The 19804-nt window shown below is 41.4% G+C and overlaps 1 protein-coding gene across 6 annotated transcripts in view; it reads right to left on the bottom strand.

Annotated features, from left to right (window-relative positions):
- LOC133545108 (sickle tail protein homolog) overlaps positions 1-19804 on the bottom strand; it is an 80771-nt gene that overhangs the window by 59516 nt on the left and 1451 nt on the right. The gene's annotated exons all lie outside the window — the stretch shown is intronic.

Raw genomic sequence — 19804 nt, forward strand, 5'->3', positions numbered from 1 at the left:
GCTACGACACGTCTCCGCGCATCAAACTCACGCCGCGTAGTCTTGGGTTTTTGTTACGCCCACGGGGTCACACACCTTTACACTGAACGAACCATGCAAGGAGGGACTCGTAAAGAACTGATGGGAAATAAATGTACACACCGCCAGAATATGGGTGTGCGGATGACGTATATGACATAACACGCCAGTCAACAATACGTGTGGGTCCAAATGAAATGCTAACATAAGCAAGAAAACAGTTACAATGTGACAAGTACCAAAATATATGACTCTAAGGTGTAGCTTAAAAAAAAGCTACCATGCTAAGAATGACCAAGTACCAAGTTATATGACTCTCAGGTGTATGGGGGAAAGTTTAAAAACAAAGTTTGCATGTAACGTTAGTATGCTAACAGTTAGCATATGTCAAGTACCAAGTCATATGACTCTGAAGTATACAGTCCTGAGGCAGCCACAGTTGATGCCTCCTGAGGCAGACACAGGTGGTGCGTCCTGAGGCAGACACAGGTGGTGCGTCCTGAGGCAGACACAGGTGGTGCCTCCTGAAGCAGCCACAGGTGGTGCCTCCTGAAGCAGCCACAGGTGGTGCCTCCTGAGGCAGCCACAGGTACTGCCTCCTGAGGCAGACACAGGTGGGTCCTCCTTAAGGCAGCAAAAGGTGGTGCCTCCTGAGGTAGCCACAGGTAGTGCTTCCTGAGGCAGTCACAGGTACTGCCTCCTGAGGCAGACACAGGTACTGCCTCCTGAGGCAGACACAGGTACTGCCTCCTGAGGCAGACACAGGTACTGCCTCCTGAGGCAGACACAGGCACTGCCTCCTGAGGCAGACACAGGCACTGCCTCCTGAGGCAGACACAGGCACTGCCTCCTGAGGCAGACACAGGCACTGCCTCCTGAGGCGGACACAGGCACTGCCTCCTGAGGCGGACACAGGTACTGCCTCCTGAGGCAGACACAGGTACTGCCTCCTGCGACAGACACTGGTGGTGCCTCCTGAGGCAGACACGGGTACTGCCTCCTGAGGCAGACACAGGTACTGCCTCTTAAGGCAGACACAGGTAGTGCCTCCTGAGGCAGACATAGGTGGTGGGTGCCTCCTGAGGCAGACACCGGCGGGGCCTCCTGCGACAGACACCGGCGGGGCCTCCTGAGGCAGACACAAGTACTGTCTTCTGAGGCAGACACAGGTACTGCCTCCTGAGGCAGACAAAGGTGGTCCCTCCTCAGGCAGACACAGTTGGTGGGTGTTTCCTGAGGCACTACCTGTGGTCTCCTCCAAGGTTTCTCATTCTTTCCCATTGGGTTGAGTTTTTTATTGCCCTGATGTGGGATATGAGCCGAGGATGTCGGTGTGGCTTGTACAACCCTTTGAGCCACTTTTAATTCAGGGCTATAATAAATAAACTTTGATCATCATACTGTTTGTGATTTTGAGCCGGTGCCATAGCATCATACTGTCATGTTTGTTAATCTGACTTTTGAGTCAGCACCACCCTTAAAGGGACAAGCGGTACAAAAAGGATTGACGTAGCATCATACTGTATGTTTGTAAATCTGACCAGTGGGTCAGTGTCTCCCCAACCTCAAACCTCATAGCACGTCACGGTATTAAGTACCAAGTTATATGACTCTGAGGGGTACCAATGTTAAGTTAGCTAAAAAAGTTAGCAAGCTAACAATTAGCATGTGTTAAGTACCAAGTTATATGACTATGGGTTGCAAAATAAGCATGCTAAGAATTAGCATATGTCAACTACCAAGTCATGTGACTCTCAGGCGTAGGCACGCCAAGTTAGCTAAAAAAGTTAGCATGCTAACAATTAGCATGTGTTAAGTACCAAGTTATATGACTTTAAGGCATACACAAGTTAAGTCGGCAAAAAAAAAAATCTAGTATGCTAACAGTTAGCATTTGTCAAGTACCAAATCACATGACTATTGGTATAAAGTTGCAAAATAAGCATGCTAAGAATTAGCATATGTCAACTACTAAGTCATGTGACTCTCAGGCGAAGGCACGCTAAGTTAGCTAAAATCGTTAGCATACTAACAATTAGTATGTGTTAAGTACCAAGTTATATGACTTTAAGGCATATACAAGTTAAGTCGGCTAAAAAAAATATTGTATGCTAACAGTTAGCATTTGTCAGGTACCAAATCAAATGACTCTGGGGTATACAGTTGCAAAATAAGCATGCTAAGAATTATCATATGTCAACTACCAAGTCATGTGACTCTCAGGCGTAGGCACGCTAAGTTAGCATGCTAACAATTAGCATGCTAACAATTAGCATGTGTTAAGTAACAAGTTATATGACTTTAAGGCATACACAAGTTCCATCCATCCATCCATTTCTACCGCTTATGCCCTTTTGGGGTCGCTGGCGCCTATCTCAACTACAATCGGGCGGAAGGCGGGGTCGGCTAAAAAAAAAAATCTAGTATGCTAAAAGTTAGCATTTGTCAAGTACCAAGTCATATGACTATGGGTTGCAAAATAAGCATGTTAAGAATTAGCATATGTCAACTACCAAGTCATGTGACCTCAGGCATAGGCACGCTAGTTAGTTAGCTACAAAAAAAAAAAATCAATTCTTAGCGGTGGCATCCCACCGCTAAGAAAAAATGGCAGCTTAGTCGCCAAAATGTCACCGTGAAAATAAAAATGACTTTTTTTCCATTTACTGGAAAATCTATTAAAACAAATAGTTTCAAGTAATTAATTTCCAGGAGGAACGCGAGCATGGTTGAGATGACAACACTGCCCAGTGAACAACTACTTTATTTCCCTCAGGCCTCCACTGAACTAGATCAATCACATCCACTCTGACTCCCAGGACTAGGAGAGAGGGGGGGGGAGAGGCACAGTGGATGTTTGAGTCCAACCCTCTTCAACATATACATCAATGACTTGGCAAAAACCATTGGAACAAACTACATTACCTGACATCCCTCTAGTAGACCCAGAAGTCAAATGCCTAGTGTTCGCAGACCACCTGGTGCTGATGTCTCCGACAAAAGAAGGACTACATCAGCATCTTGATCTACGCAACTGCTCAGAGACCTGGGCATTGACAGACAATTTAAATAAGACAAGAGTTATGGTATTCCAAAAAAGCCCCATCTCCAGCACCACAAACACAAATTAATCCAAGGTACAATTGCCCTAGAACACACAAACGACCATACCGATCTCGGCCTAAACATCAGTGCCATTGGGGAAACTTCAACCAAGCTGTGAAAGACCTGAGCGATAAGGCAAGAAGGGCTTTCTAAAAGGAAAATCAAAGTAGACGTTCCAATTCGAATCTGGCTCCAAATATTAGACTCCCGTCACAGACCCCGTATGGTTGTGAGGTCTGGGTCACACTTGCTAACCAAGCTTTTGCAAAATGGGACAAACACCAAGTTAAGACTCCACATGCAGAATTTTGCAAATCCATTCTCCGACTCAGTGGGCATGGAGAAAGAAACTGAAGAGATCCATGATTATGTACGGACTCAGTGAGCATGGAGAAAGAAACTGAGGAGATCCTTGACTATGTACAGACTCGGTGGGCATGGGGAAAGAAACTGAGGAGATCCTTGACTATGTACAGACTCAGTGAGCGTGGGGAAAGAAACTGAGGAGATCCTTGATTATGTACAGACTCCCTGAGCATGGAGACAGAAACTGAGGAGATCCTTGACTATGTACAGAGTCAGTGAGTATGGAGAAATAAGCTAAGATCATTGACTATGTACAGACTCGGTGAGCTTGGAGAAAGAAACTGAGGAGAGAGGGAGGGGGCAAGTCACAGTGGGACAGAGAAGGAGAATATGGGAGAGAGAGGGAGTGAGTTGGAGAGAGAAAGTGGAAGAGAGAGACGAACAGAGAGAGAGACAGCAAGAGAGGGAGTGACAGTGGGAGAGAGAGGGAGAGTATGGGAGAGAGGGGGAGTGCGAGACAGAATGGGAGAGAAAGTGGGGAGAGAGAGAGAGAGTGGAAGAAAGGGAAGAGAGAATTGGGGAGAGGGGAGGAGAGAGAGTAGGAGAGAGAGGGAGAGAGTGGGAGAGAGAGAGAGTGGGAGTGGGAGAGAAGGGGGGAGAGAGAGTGGGAGAGAGAGAGAGATCGTGGGAGAGAGTGGGAGAGGTGGGAAAGAGAGAGAGTGGGAGAGAAGGAGGAGAGAGAGGGAGTGAGAGGAAGGAGAGAGAGGGAGAGAATTGGTGCAAGAGGGAGCTGAGAGGGGGAGAGAGAGAGCCAGAGAGAGGGAAAAGAGAGAGAGAGAGAGAGAGAGAGAGAGAGAGAGGGCGAGAGAGAGAGGAGGCGGGGTCATTGTTGTAGTTTACACCTTATAGATGTTTTGAACTCGAAAGTGCAATTTCGCTTGAAATGTGTGAATGCTGAAGAGCCAAAGTCAACTGGAATGCTAACAGTTAGCACGCAGGCAAGATAGGGTAAAGTACCAAAAATATGAGCACGATAACCTTAACAAAAAGCATGCTAACAGTACTATGCTAACAAAAGCAAGCTCACAGTTAGCATTGGTGAAATACCAAAACAGATGCCACTGAGGTACTTGCTAAATTAGCTACAAAAGCTAGCATGGTAACAGTATTATGCTAACAATTACATGTTTATAGTTAGCATTGGTGATATACCAAGTTATATGATCCTGACGTGTGTACTTGCTAAATGAGCTAATAAAGCTAGCATGATAACAGTACTATGCCAACATGCTAACAATAGCATGTGTAGAGCTAGCATTGGTGAAATACCAAAACATATGCCACTGAAGTGTGTACTTGCTAAATTAGCTGAAACGGCCAGCATAATAACAGTTCTATGCTAACATGCTAACAATACCAAAACATATGACACTGCGTTATGTACTTGCTAAATTAGCTAAAAAGCTATGAGAAAATAATGGAGAAACTGTGTTAAGGTAGAAGACTGAGTAAAACCCAGGAACAACCGATGCCAGTCTTAGACTAGTTTAGAACCACCTAAGTCTAAGACTATATTTAAACAATTTAAGCCTGAGACTATCTCTGAATAATGTAAGTCTCAGACTAAATTACAACAATCTAACACTAAGACTAGATTTGACTAATCTAAGTCTCAGATAAGATCTGAACAATCTAAGTCTATATCCAACCAATGTCAGTTTTGGACTAGATTTGAACCATCTAAGTCTAAGACTAGATCTGACCAATTTAAGCCTCAGACTAGATCAGAACCATCTAAGTCCAAGACTAGATTCGAACAATTTAGGCCTGAGACCATCTCTGAATATCGTAAGTCTCAGACTAGATTAGAACCATCTAAGTCTAAAACTAGATTTGAACAATTTAGCCTGAGACTATCTCTGAATATTGTAAGTCTCAGACTAGATTAGAACCATCTAAGTCCAAGACGTGATTAGGACAATTTAGGCCTAAGACTATCTCTGAATATTGTAAGTCTCGGACTAAATTAGAACCACCTAAATTCAAGACTAGATTTGAACAATTTAAACCTGAGACTACCTCTGAATAATGTAAGAGTTTTATGTCCTGGCGATGCTGATTAGCCGGAATGTTCTTCCATAATCAAATGGACTGACCTGAGTCGCACGATTCATTTTGTGAACGCGTCCTCTTTAATTAGACACACTTGGAATTTTAAGCAGAAATGTGTGGAGGCCGCGTGAACATATTACACTAATTCATGCTAACGAGTTTTTCAAGTGACATAATAATGTCAGTGATGTCACATCCTGTTACGGCTCGTTAGCGCCGCACACTTCCTGGTTCTAACGTTGGTACTTGGTCACGTATGATAACAGGATCGTAGGAAAACATCCACACAGGTTATGTGGTGTCATACTTAGGCAGATCGGGTTTGTCCCGGTTGATTGCCTTGCAATAAAAACACAAAATATCTTCTGTACGGCATAAGAACTACGCCAAGGAAAGTCAAAGCCACTCATCTTCAAAACTTAAACCTTTTGTTCGACACAACTTGAGTTTTGGGTGAGGCTGACGGTATGTGACCTCCGTCCTCGGTCTATTGACTTCAGAGTCCCTCTGTTGTCTGTTAGCTAGCAATTAACTCATTTAGCAATTCAGTTAGCAATTAAACCATGCCAGACTTGAGATGACTTAACTCCAAAGACATGTATGCCAACTTCTGCCCAGTTCACTAAAAAAAGCCCACTATTCCGGCTCTTAAGAACCAGTTAGATCTCATTGATCCCTTCAAAGAGCCTTTGCTAACAAAACTAGTTGGTCATGGAACGTTCATGCCAGACTTGAAAAGACTTAACTCCAAAGACATGTCTGCCAACTTCTGCCCAGTTCACTAAAAAGAGCTCACTATTCCGGCTCTTAAGAACCAGTTAGATCTCATTGATCCCTTCAAAGAGGCTTCGCTGACAAAACTAGTTGGTCATGGAACGTTCAAACCGGACTCGAAAAGACTTAACTCCAAAGACATGTATGCCAGCTTCTGTCCAGTTCACTGAAAAAAGCCCACTATTCCGGCTCTTAAGAACCAGTTAGATCTCATTGATCCCTTCAAAGAGCCTTTGCTAACAAAACTAGTTGATCATGGAACGTTCATGCCAGACTCGAAAAGACTTAACTCCAAAGACATGTCTGCCAACTTCTGCCCAGTTCACTAAAAAGAGCCCACTATTCCGGCTCTTAAGAACCAGTTAGATCTCATTGATCCCTTCAAAGAGCCTTTGCTAACAAAACTAGTTGGTCATGGAACGTCCATGCCAGACATGAGATGACATAACTACAAAGACATGTATGCCAGCTTCTGTCCAGTTCACTAAAAAAAGCCCACTATTCTGGCTCTTAAGAACCAGTTAGTTCTCATCGTTCCCTTCAAAGAGCCTTCGCTAACGAAATTAGTTGGTCATGGAACGTTCATGCCAGACTCGAAAAGACTTACCTCCAAAGACATGTCTGCCAACTTCTGCCCAGTTCACTAAAAAGAGCCCACTATTCCGGCTCTTAAGAACCAGTTAGATCTCATTGATCCCTTCAAAGAGCCTTTGCTAACAAAACTAGTTGGTCATGGAACGTCCATGCCAGACATGAGATGACCTAACTACAAAGACATGTATGCAGCTTCTGTCCAGTTCACTAAAAAAAGCCCACTATTGTGGCTCTTAAGAACCAGTTAGTTATCATCGTTCCCTTCAAAGAGCCTTCGCTAACGAAACTAGTTGGTCATGGAACGTTCAAGCCGGACTCGAAAAGACTTAACTCCAAAGACATGTCTGTCAACTTCTGCCCAGTTCACTAAAAAGAGCCCACTATTCCGGCTCTTTGGAACCAATTAGATCTCAATGATCCCTTCAAAGAACCTTCGCTGACAAAACTAGTTGGTCATGAAACGTTCATGCCAGACTCGAAAAGACTTAACTCCAAAGAAATGTATGCCAACTTCTTCCCAATTCACTAAAAATAGCCCAATATTCTGGACTAAATGGCTCCTCAGAACCCCTGAAGGGCCGGCTCCCATGGTTCACTTCAAAGAGCCTTCGCTAACAAAACTAGTAGGTCATGGAACGTCCAAAAATGGACAAGTGACCATGCCAGACTTAACATGACTTAACTCCAAAGACATGTCTGCCAACTTCTGCCCAGTTCACTAAACAGAGCCCACTATTCTGGCTCTTAAGAAACAGTTAGTTCTCATCGTTCCCTTCAAAGAGCCTTCGCTAATAAAACAAGTTGGTCATGAAACGTTCATGCCAGACTTGAGAGGACTTAACTCTAAAGACATGTCTGCTATCTTCTGCCCAGTTCACTAAACAGAGCCCACTATTCTGGCTCTTAAGAACCAGTTAGTTCTCATCGTTCCCTTCAAAGAGCCTTCGCTGACAAAACAAGTTGGTCAAGGAACGTCCATGCCAGGCTTGAGATGACTTAACTCTAGAGACATGTATGCCAGCTTCTGCCCAGTTCACAAAAAAAGCCCACTATTCTGGCTCTTAAGAACCAGTTAGTTCGCATCGTTCCCTTCAAAGAGCCTTCGCTAACGAAACTAGTTGGTCATGGAACATCCATGCCAGACTTGAGATGACTTAACTCCAAAGACATGTCTGCCAACTTCTGCCCAGTTCACTAAACAGAGCCCACTATTCTGGCTCTTAAGAAACAGTTAGATCTCATTGATCCCTTCAAAGAGCCTTCGCTAATAAAACAAGTTGGTCATGAAACGTTCATGCCAGACTTGAGAGGACTTAACTCCAAAGACATGTCTGCTATCTTCTGCCCAGTTCACTAAACAGAGCCCACTATTCTGGCTCTAAAGAACCAGTTAGTTCTCATCGTTCCCTTCAAAGAGCCTTCGCTAACAAAACAAGTTGGTCATGGAACGTCCATGCCAGACCCGAAAAGACTTAACTCCAAAGATATGTCTGCCAACTTCTGCTCAGTTCACTAAAAAGAGCCCATTATTTTGGACTAAATGGCTCTTCAGAACCCTTTAGGGTCCGGCCCCCATCGTTCACTTCAAAGAGCCTTCACTAACGAAACTAGTTGGTCATGGAACGTCCAAAAATGGACAGGTGACCATGCCGGACTTAAGATGACTTAGCTCCAAAGATATGTCTGCCAGCTTCTACCCAGTTCACACAAAAAAGCCCACTATTCAGGACTAAATGGATAAAACTAGATTAAAACCATCTAAATCTAAGACTAAATTAAAAAAAAATCTAAATCTGATAGTATCTCTGAATAATGTAAATCTCAGACAAGATTTGCACCACCATCTAAGTCTAAGACTCGATCTGACCAATCGAAGTCTGACACTCGGTCTGACCAATCGAAGTCTGAGACTATCTTTGACCAATCTCTGTCTCAGACAATATCTGTAGAATCTAAGTCTATCTCCAACTAATGTCAGTCTTAGACTAAATTTGAAACATCAAAGTCCAAGACTAAATCTGAACAATCTAAGTCTTTCTCTGACCAATGTAAGTCTCAGACTAGTTTAAAACCACCGAAGTCCAAGATTAGATATGATAAGTTCAACTCTATCTCTGATCAATGTAAGTCTCAGACTAAATTAGAACCATCTAAGTCGAAGACTAGATCCGGCCAATCTAAGTCTAAGACTAGATCTGACCAACCCAAGTCTAAGACTAGATCTGACCAACCTAAATCTAGGACTAAATGTGACCAACATAAGTCTAAGACTAGATCTGACCAACCAAATTCTAAGACTACATCTGACCAACCAAAATATCCAGGCCTGGATGTGACCAATCTAAGTCTAAGAATGGATTTGAACCATCTAAGTCTAACACTATATCTGACAGGTCCGACACTATGTCTGATTAATGTAAGTCTCAGACTAGATTAGAACCACCTAAGTCTAGGACTAGTTGTGACCAATATAAGTCTCGGACTAGATTAGGACCACCTAAGTCTAGGACTAGATGTGACCAATATTAGTCTAAGACTAGATTTGACCAATCTAAGTCTAAGAATAGGTGTGACCAATCTTAGACTTGGACTAGATATGACTAATCTAAATCTAGGACTAGATGCAACCAATCTAAGTCTAAAACTAGATGTGACCGATCTAAGTATAAGACTAGATGTGACAAATTTAAGTCTAGGACTAGATGTGACCAATCTAAGTATAAGACTAGATGTGACAAATTTAAGTCTATGACAAGGGGTAACCAACCAAAGCCTAGGACTAGATGGAATCAATCTAAGTCTAGGACTAGATGTGACCAATATAAGTCTAAGACTAGATTTGACCAATCTAAGTCTAGGACTAGATGTGACCAACCTAAGTCTAAGACTATACCTGATTAACCTAAGCCTAAGACTAGAGGTGACCAATCTAAGTCTAAATCTATATGTGACCAATCTTAGTTTTGGACTAGATATGACTAATCTAAGGCTAGGACTAGATGTAACCCATCAAAGTCTAAGACTAGAGATGACAAATCTAAGTATAAGACTAGATGTGACAAATTTTAGTCTAGGACTAGATGTGCCCAATGTAAGTCTAACACTAGATGTGACCAATCAAAGTCAAAGACTAGATATGACCAATCTAAGCCTGAGACTAGATGTGACCAAACTAAATCAAAGACTAGATCAGACCAATTAAGTCTAAGAATAGATCTGACCAATCCAAATCTAAGACTAGCTGTGACCAATCTAAGTATAAGACTAGATGCGACCAATCTAAGCCTGGGACTAGATGTGACCAATCTAAGTCTACGACTAGATGTGACCAATCTTAGCCGACGACTAGAGGTGACCAATGTAAGTCTAAGACTAGATGTGACCAATCTTAGTCTTGGACTAGATATGACTAATCTTAGTCTTGGACTAGATATGACTAATCTAAGTCTAGGACTAGAAGTAACCAATCTAAGTCTAAGACTAGAGGCGACCAATCTAAGTCTAAGACTAGATGTGACAAATTTAAGTCTAGGACTAAATGTGACCAATCTAAGCCTAAGACTAGATGTAACCAATCTAAGTTTAAGACTAGATGTGACCAATCTAAGTGTAGGACTAGATGGAACCAACCTAAGTCTAAGACTAGATGTAACCAATCTAAGTCTAAGACTAGATGTGACCAATCTAAGTCTAAGACTAGATGTGACCAATCTAAGTCTAAGACTAGAGGCGACCAATCTAAGTCTAAGACTAGATGTGACAGATTTAAGTCCAGGACTAGATGTGACCAATCTAAGTCTAAGACTAGGTGTAACCAATCTAAGTTTAAGACTAGATGTGACCAATATAAGTCTAGGACTAGATGGAACCAGCCTAAGTCTAAGACTAGATGTGACCAATCTAAGTCCAAGACTAGATCAGACCAATTAGGTCTAAGACTAGTTGTAACCAATCTAAGTCTAAGACTACATGTGACCAACCTAAGTCTAAGACTAGAGGCGACAAATCTAAGTCTAAGACTAGATGAGACAGATTTAAGTCCAGGACTAGATGTAACCAATCCAAGTCTAAGACTAGATCTGACCAATCTAAGTCTAAGACTAAATCTGACCAATCTTAGCCTAGGACTGGATGTGACCAATCTAAGTCAAAGTCTAGATCAGACCAATTAAGGCTAAGACTAGATGTAACCAATCTAAGTCTAAGACTAGATGTGACCAATCTAAGTCTAAGACTAGATGTGACCAATCTAAGTCTAAGACTAGATGTGACCAATATTAGTCTAAGAATAGATCCGACCAATCTAAGTCTAAGACTAGATGTGACCAATATTAGTCTAAGAATAGATCCGACCAATCTAAGTCTAAGACTAGATTAGACCAATTAAGTCTAAGACTAAATGTGACCAATCTAAGTCTAAGACTAGATGTGACTAATTTAAGTCCAAGACTGGATCAGACCAATTAAGTCCAAGACTAGATGTGACCGATTCAAATCCAAGACTAGATGTGACCAATATAGGTATAAGACTAGATGTGACCAAGCTTAGTTTAAGACTAGAGGTGACCAATCTTAGTATAAGACTACATGTGACCAATCTTAGTATAAGACAACATGTGACCAATCTTAGTCCAAGACTAGATCTGACCAATCTTAGTCTAGGACTAAATGTGACCAATCTAAGTCAAAGTCTGGATCAGACCAATTAAGTCTAAGACTAGATGTAACCAATCTAAGTCTAAGACTAGATGTGACCAATATAAGTCTAAGACTAGATGTGACCAATCTAAGTCAAAGACCATATGTGCCCGATCTAAGTCCAAGACTAGATGGGACCAATCTAAGTTAAAGACCATATGTGACCAATCTAAGTCCAAGATTAGATGTGACCAATCCAAGTCAATGACCATGAACTGATGAAGTCTACTTGGATGAGAGACCACAGTCTGTTAAGACAAACTGAACAGTCCAGTTGTGATGGATTCAAAGCCCCGAGAGTCCAGATCAAGGTCCAAAGGTGACTTGAGGACTTTGAAGAACATAAGTGGAGTTGTCTTCAAGTCCTTCACGCATGAGTGAGGTGTCACAGTCCATCACGGCCCGCCCACACTGGATGCAGATAATGAGCGCTCTGAGACTGGAACGAGTCTGGCAAAGATACTTTTTGACTTTAGCGCTCATCAGTGAAATGTGCTGACATGCCAGTTTTCTCGTGGCCGACACGATTTGGGAGACGGGCGGAGCTTGAGACCTCAGAGAAGATCACACTGGAAGATGTTTGAGGTGACATCATCCAAAATGACCGTGTGACGGTCCAGAGACTCTTGATAAAGATTGCAGGGAGTAGAAAAACACTGCAGGGCATACAAGGACAGGAAGGGGGTTTAACAAAATAAGAGCACCGGGCAGCAAATAATACTAAACAGTCAGGTCGGTTCAAATAAGGATCCACTTGTTGGGGACTTAATATCACTACTTTTTAGGCCCCTCCTACCTCCAAAGACATGAACCTGGGGATAGGCCCCTCCCACCTCCAAAGACATGCACCTGGGGATAGGCCCCTCCCACCTCCAAAGACATGAACCTGGGGATAGGCCCCTCCCACCTCCAAAGACATGCACCTGGGGATAGGCCCCTCCCACCTCCAAAGACATGAACCTGGGGATAGGCCCCTCCCACCTCCAAAGACATGAACCTGGGGATAGGCGCCTCCCACCTCCAAAGACATGAACCTGGGGATAGGCCCCTCCCACCTCCAAAGACATGCACCTAGGGATAGGCTCCTCCCACCTCCAACGACCTGCACCTGGGGATAAGGCCTACCACCTCCAAAGACATGGACCTGGGGATAAATGGTCCCTAGTGTGTGAATGTTGTCGGTCTATCTGTGTTGGCCCTGTGATGAGATGGTGACTTGTCCAGGGTGTACACCGCCTTCCGCCCGATTGTAGCTGAGATAGGCAACAGCGACCCCAAAGGGAATAAGCGGTAGTAAATGAATGGATGGATGGATGTTTGGAGGCCTGCGATGAGGTGGCGACTTGTCTGGGGTGTACACAGCCATCCACCCGAATGCAGCTGAGATAGGCTCCAGCGACTCCTAAAGGGACAAGTGGTAGAAAATGGACGGATGGATATTTGGAGGCGAAAAGGTGATGCCTTTAATGCCAGGAACACCACTCCTACCGTCAAGCATGGTGGTGGTCATACTTGCCAACCCTCCCGATTTTCCCGGGAGACTTTCAGTGCCCCTCCCTCCCGAAAATTCCCCCGGGGCCACCATTCTCCCGAATTTCTCCCCCGGGGCCACCATTCTCCCAAATTTCTCCCGATTTTCACTTGGACAACATTATCTGGGGCGTGACTTTAGCGTCCTCTACAACCTGTCGTCACGACCGCTTTTCCTCCACACAAACAGCGTTTTACACACGCATAAGTGAATGCAACGCATACTTGGTCAACACTGAGGGTGTCCGTATAAACAAGTTTAACACTGTTACAAATATGCGCCACACTGTAAACCCACACCAAACAAGAATGACAAACACATTTCAGCAGAACATCCGCACTGTAACAAAACATAAATACCCAATGAAATCAACGAGACATTCTTCAAAATTCTACAACTCCCACATTTTTCCTCTGATTCAAAGCGTTCCAACTTCAAATTGTTCAGCCTATTCGGGAATCACGGGCTTTCCCTTGGCAAATTAAAAAAAATAATTCCCAGATTTCCCAGAATTCTAGTTTTTCCGGGACATTTTTATAATTCAAAATGAATTGGCCATTTCTTAAACTTCTACCATTTCCGCATTTTTCAACCTTTTCAAACAATTCCACCTTCAACACATTCCATTCATCCTGGAAATTTAAACTACCATTTTTTCCAAGTAAAAAAACCCCCAGTATTTTCCAGAATTCCTGGTTTTCTATGGCCGTATTACCACCCTTTTTTCTGGCGACTTCCCCTTCCACATTTTTCAACGCATTTCAACTGTTGTACCGCCAAATATTCCTCTTAATCAGGACAAAAAAAACAACTTGTTTTTTGAACTGGAAAAATTCCCGAAATTCCAGGAATTTCCTAATACCATTTGTCAATTCAACATGTTACTACTTCAACATTTCTCCACCGATTTGAAAAATTCCAACACCAACCACTTCCACTCATTCAGACCATTCAAGTTTTTTTTCACAATTTTTGAAAAAAAATTCCCGAAATTCCCACATTTTGGGGACATTCCCATTGAAATCAATAGGACATTCTTCAAAGTCCCACATTTTTCATCTGATTCAAAGCGTTCCAACTTCAAACTGTTCAGCCTATTCGGGAATCGCGGGCTTTTTCCTGACCATTTTTTTTTTAATTCCCAGATTTCCCAGACATCCAGGTTTTCCTGGACAGTTTTCCAATTCAAAATGAATTGGGCCATTTTCCAAACATCCACCATTTCCACATTTTCCAAACTATTCAAACAATTCAACCTTCAAAACATTCCACTCGTCCTAGAAATTTAAACTACCCCTATTCCAAGTTCCAAAACATTCCTGGATTTTCCAGAATTCCTGGTTTTCCAGAGCCCTCTTGCCACCCTTTTTTCTGGCGACTTCTCCTTCCACATTTTTCAACGCATGTTAACTGTTCTACAGCCAAATATTCCTTTTTATCAGGACAAAAAATTATTATTATTTTTTTTAACTGGAAAAAATTCCCAAAGTTCCAGGAATTTCCTAATACCATTTGTCAATTCAACATGTTACTACAACATTTCTCCACCGATTTGAAAAATTCCAACACCAACCACTTCAACTCATTCAGACCATTCAAGTTTTTTTCCCCCAATTTTTGAAAAAAAATTCCCGAAATTCCCACATTTTGGGGACATTCCCATTGAAATCAATGGGACATTCTTCAAAGTTCCACAAGTCCCACATTTTTCATCTGATTCAAAGCGTTCCAACTTCAAACTGTTCGGCCTATTCGGGAATCGCGGGCTTTTTCCTGACCATTTTTTTTAAATTCCCAGATTTCCCAGACATCCAGGTTTTCCTGGACAGTTTTCCAATTCAAAATGAATTGGGCCATTTTCCAAACATCCACCATTTCCACATTTTCCAGCCTATTCAAACAATTCAACCTTCAAAACATTCCACTCATCCTGGAAATTTAAACTACCCCTATTCCAAGTTCCAAAACATTCCTGGATTTTGCAGAATTCCGTGTTTTCCAGAGCCCTCTTGCCACCCTTTTTTCTGGCGACTTCTCCTTCCACATTTTTCAACGCATGTTAACTGTTCTACAGCCAAATATTCCTTTTTATCAGGACAAAAAATTATTATTATTTTTTTTAACTGGAAAAAATTCCCAAAGTTCCAGGAATTTCCTAATACCATTTGTCAATTCAACATGTTACTACTTCAACATTTCTCCACCGATTTGAAAAATTCCAACACCAACCACTTCAACTCATTCAGACCATTCAAGTTTTTTCCCCCAATTTTTGAAAAAAAATTCCCGAAATTCCCACATTTTGGGGACATTCCCATTGAAATCAATGGGACATTCTTCAAAGTTCCACAAGTCCCACATTTTTCATCTGATTCAAAGCGTTCCAACTTCAAACTGTTCAGCCTATTCGGGAATCGCGGGCTTTTTCCTGACCATTTTTTTTTAAATTCCTAGATTTCCCAGACATCCAGGTTTTCCTGGACAGTTTTCCAATTCAAAATGAATTGGGCCATTTTCCAAACATCCACCATTTCCACATTTTCCAACCTATTCAAACAATTCAACCTTCAAAACATTCCACTCATCCTGGAAATTTAAACTACCCCTATTCCAAGTTCCAAAACATTCCTGGATTTTGCAGAATTCCTGGTTTTCCAGAGCCCTATTGCCACCCTTTTTTCTGGCGACTTCTCCTTCCACATTTTTCAACGCATTTCAACTGTTCTACAGCCAAATATTCCTCTTAATTAGGACAAAAAAACAACACGCGGATGTAAACTTCTGACCACCACTGTAGGTTCTATTGAAAGTCACCTAGGCTATAACGAATATGGTCATGATAACTAGCGAGCCCTGGGGCCGTGTCACGCACCGGCTCAAACCTCATTTTACTCTTGGCTTCACCGCCAAAGTCCGACACTAGGCCACGTATTAGCCCGGGACTTAGTCATGCTACCTAATTATAACGTGTTGTTGCAGGAGTGCACCCAAACAGAGCTCCACCCCCACACTTGTCTGCAGGGTGTTTGAGTCAGGGAAGCATGGTTGTGGGACGTTAGGTACGGTGACTGCTTCAACAAGCACAACTCAATCTCAATCTTACAAAACAACATTTTAGTTTACGGTCCACAAAGCAAATCGGCGTATCACCTAATAAAATATCTCATTAATAATGAAATATTCTCAGCTCCAATGCTGAAGTTGAACTGAAATCCTGGAAATCTTATCGAACTGTTGAGATAGAGCACACAATTACCAAACAGGCGGAATATTTTTAAAGTTAGAACGGTTTGAATCAGATGAAAAATGTGGGAGTTGTGGAACTTTGAAGAATGTTCCGTTGATTTCAATGGGACTTTCCCCAAAATTTGGGAATTTTGAGAATTGAAAATTGTGAAACAAAACGTGAATGGGCTGAATGAGTTGAAGTGGTTGGTGTTGGAATTTTACAAATCGGTCGAGAAATGTTGAAGTAGTAACATGTTGAATTGAGAAATGGTATTACGGAATTCCTGGAATTTCGGGAATTTTTCCAGTTCCAAAAACAACTTGTTTTTTTTTCCTGATTAAGAGGAATATTTGGAGGTAGAACAGTTGAATTGCGTTGAAAAATGTGGAAGGAGAAGTCACCAGAAAAAAGGTTGGTAATAGGGCTCTGGAAAACCAGGAAGTCTGTAAAATCCAGGAATTTTTTGGAACTTGGAAAAATGTAGTTTAAATTTCCAGAATAACTTGAATGTGTTGAAGGTGGAATGGTTTGAATCGGTTGAAAAATGTGGGAATGGTAGTTTGAAAAATGGCCAATTCACTTTGAATGGGAAGAATGACCAGGAAAACCTGGACTTCTGGGAAATCTGGGATTTTTTTATTTTTTTTGTGAAGGGAAAGCCCGCGGCTCACAAATAGGCTGAACAGTTTGAATCAGATGAAAAATGTGTGAGATGTGGAACTTTGAAAAATATCCTGTTGATTTCAAAGGGAATTTTTCTCAAAATTTGGGAATTTCAGGAAAGATTTTTTGAAAAAAACTTGAATGGTCTGAATGAGTTGAAGTCGTTGGTGTTGGAATTGATCAAATCGGTCGAGAGATGTTGAAGTAGTGACATGTTGAAGTGAAAAATGGTATTACGGGATTCCTGGAAATTTTCCAGTTAAAGAAAACACTTTGTTTTTTGTCCTGATTAAGAGGAATATTTGGAGGTAGAACAGTTGAAATGCGTTGAAAAGGTGGAAGGAGAAGTTACCAGAAAAAAGGGTGGTAATAGGGCTCTGGAAAACCAGGAATTCTGGAAAATCCAGGAATTTTTTGAAACTTGGAAAAAAGGTAGTTTAAATTTCCAGAATAACTGGAATGTGTTGAAGGTGGAATGGTTTGAATCGGTTGAAAAATGTGGGAATGGTAGGAGTTTGAAAAATGGCCAATTCACTTTGAATGGGAAGAATGACCAGGAAAACTGGACTTCTGGAAAATCTGGGAATTTTTTTTTATTTTTTTTTGTGAAGGGAAAGCCAGAGGCTCCCAAATAGGCTGAACAGTTTGAATCAGATGAAAAATGTGTGAGATGTGGAACTTTGAAAAATATCCTGTTGATTTCAAAGGGAATTTTTCTCAAAATTTGGGAATTTCAGGAAAGATTTTTTGAAAAAAACTTGAATGGTCTGAATGAGTTGAAGTCGTTGGTTTTGGAATTTTTCAAATCGGTCGAGATACGTTGAAGTCGTAACATGTTGATATGAAAAACTGTATTACAGAATTCCTGGAAGTTAAGAGGAATGTTTTGATGGTGGAACGGTTGAAATGCGTCTAAAAATGTGGAAGGATAAGTCGCCAGAAAAAAAGGATGGTAATAGGGCTGTGGAAAACCAGGGATTTTGGAAAATCCAGGAATGTTTTGGAAATTGGAAAAAAGGTAGTTTAAATTTCCAGGAAGAGTGGAATGTGTTGAAGGTGGAATTGTTTGAATAGGTTGAAAAATGTGGAAGTTTGAAAAATGCCCAATACATTTTGAATGGTAAAAATTGTCCTGGAAAACTTGGAATTCTGGGAATTTTTTTCAAGAGAAAGCCCTCGAATTCCTAATAGGCTGAACAGTTTGAAATTGGAACGCTTTGAATCATGTGAAAAATGCGGAACTTAGAGTGCCAAAATCTGGAGAAGAGGAACAAGAACTAGATGCTCCAATGCTGATGTTGAACTAAAATCCTGTAAATTTATTAGAACTGTTGAAGGAGCACACAATTCCCAAACAGGCAGAATATTTTGAAGTTGGAACGGTTTGAATCAGATGAAAAATGTGGGAGTTGTGGAACTTTGAAGAATTTCCCCCAAAATTTGGGAATTTCGAGAATTGAAAATTGTGAAAAAAAACTTGAATGGTCTGAATGAGTTGAAGTGGTTGGTGTTGGAATTTTTCAAATCGGTGGAGAAATATTGAAGTATTAATATGTTGAATTAAAAAATGGTATCACGGAATTCCTGGAATTTCAGGAATTTTTGCAGTTCAAAAAACAACTTTGTTTTTTGTCCTGATTAAGAGGAATATTTGGCGGTAGAACAGATGAAATGCGTTGAAAAATGTGGAAGGAGAAGTTGCCAGAAAAAAGGATGGTAATAGGGCTCTGGAAAATCAGGAATTCTGGAAAATCCAGTAATGTTTTGGAACTTGGTAAAAGGGTGGTTTAAATTTCTAGGAAGAGTAGAATGTGATGAAGGTGGAATTGTTTGAATAGGTTGAAACATGTGGAAATGGTGGAAGTTTAAAAAATGCCCAATTCATTTTGAATGGGAAAAATGTCCAGGAAAAACTGGAATTCTGGGATTTTTTTTTTTTTAATTGTAAAGGGAAAGCCTGTGATTCCCGAATAGGCTGAACAGTTTGAATCAGATGAAAAATGTGTGAGATGTGGAACTTTGAAGAATGTCCCATGGATTTCAATGGGAATTTTCCTCAAAATTTGGGAATTTCAGGAAAGATTTTTTGAAAAAATCTTGAATGGTCTGAATGAGTTGAAGTGGTTGGTGTAGGATTTTTTCAAATCGGTCGAGAAATGTTGAAGTCGTAACATGTTGAATTGAAAAACTCTATTACAGAATTCCTGGAATTTTTCCAGTTCTAAAAAAGCCTTTAGTTTTTTTGGTCCTGATTAAGAGGAATGTTTTGATGGTGGAACGGTTGAAATGCATTGAAAAATGTGGAAGGAGTAGTCGCCAAAAAAAAAAGGGTAGAAATAGGGCTTTGGAAAACCAGGGATTCTGGAAAATCTGGGAATTTTTTGGAACTTGTAAAAATGGTAGTTTGAATGTGCAGGATAAGTACGATATGTTGAAGGTGGAATGGTTTGAATCGGTTGAAAAATGTGGAAATGGTGGAAGTCAGAAAAGTGGCCAATCCGTTTTCAAAGGGAAAAATGGAATTCTGGGAAATCTGGGAACTTTGGGGAATTTGTCAAGGGAAAGCCCGCTAAAATGTAGAGATGGCAAGCGGGAAAACATGACTTTAATGTAAAAAAAAAAGTGCAGCTGGTAATTGCACATGCAGGGAAATAGGAACTATGACGCGGGCAACAGGAAACAGGCAAAAGGATACAGGACACAGGAAACAGGCAAGAGGATATAGGAAACAATCATCGAGCCCTGACTAGAGGGCGAGGTAGGCATAAATAGTA

This window comes from Nerophis ophidion, linkage group LG28 (genome assembly GCF_033978795.1).
Source record: "Nerophis ophidion isolate RoL-2023_Sa linkage group LG28, RoL_Noph_v1.0, whole genome shotgun sequence".
NCBI classification, from domain to species: domain Eukaryota; kingdom Metazoa; phylum Chordata; class Actinopteri; order Syngnathiformes; family Syngnathidae; genus Nerophis; species Nerophis ophidion.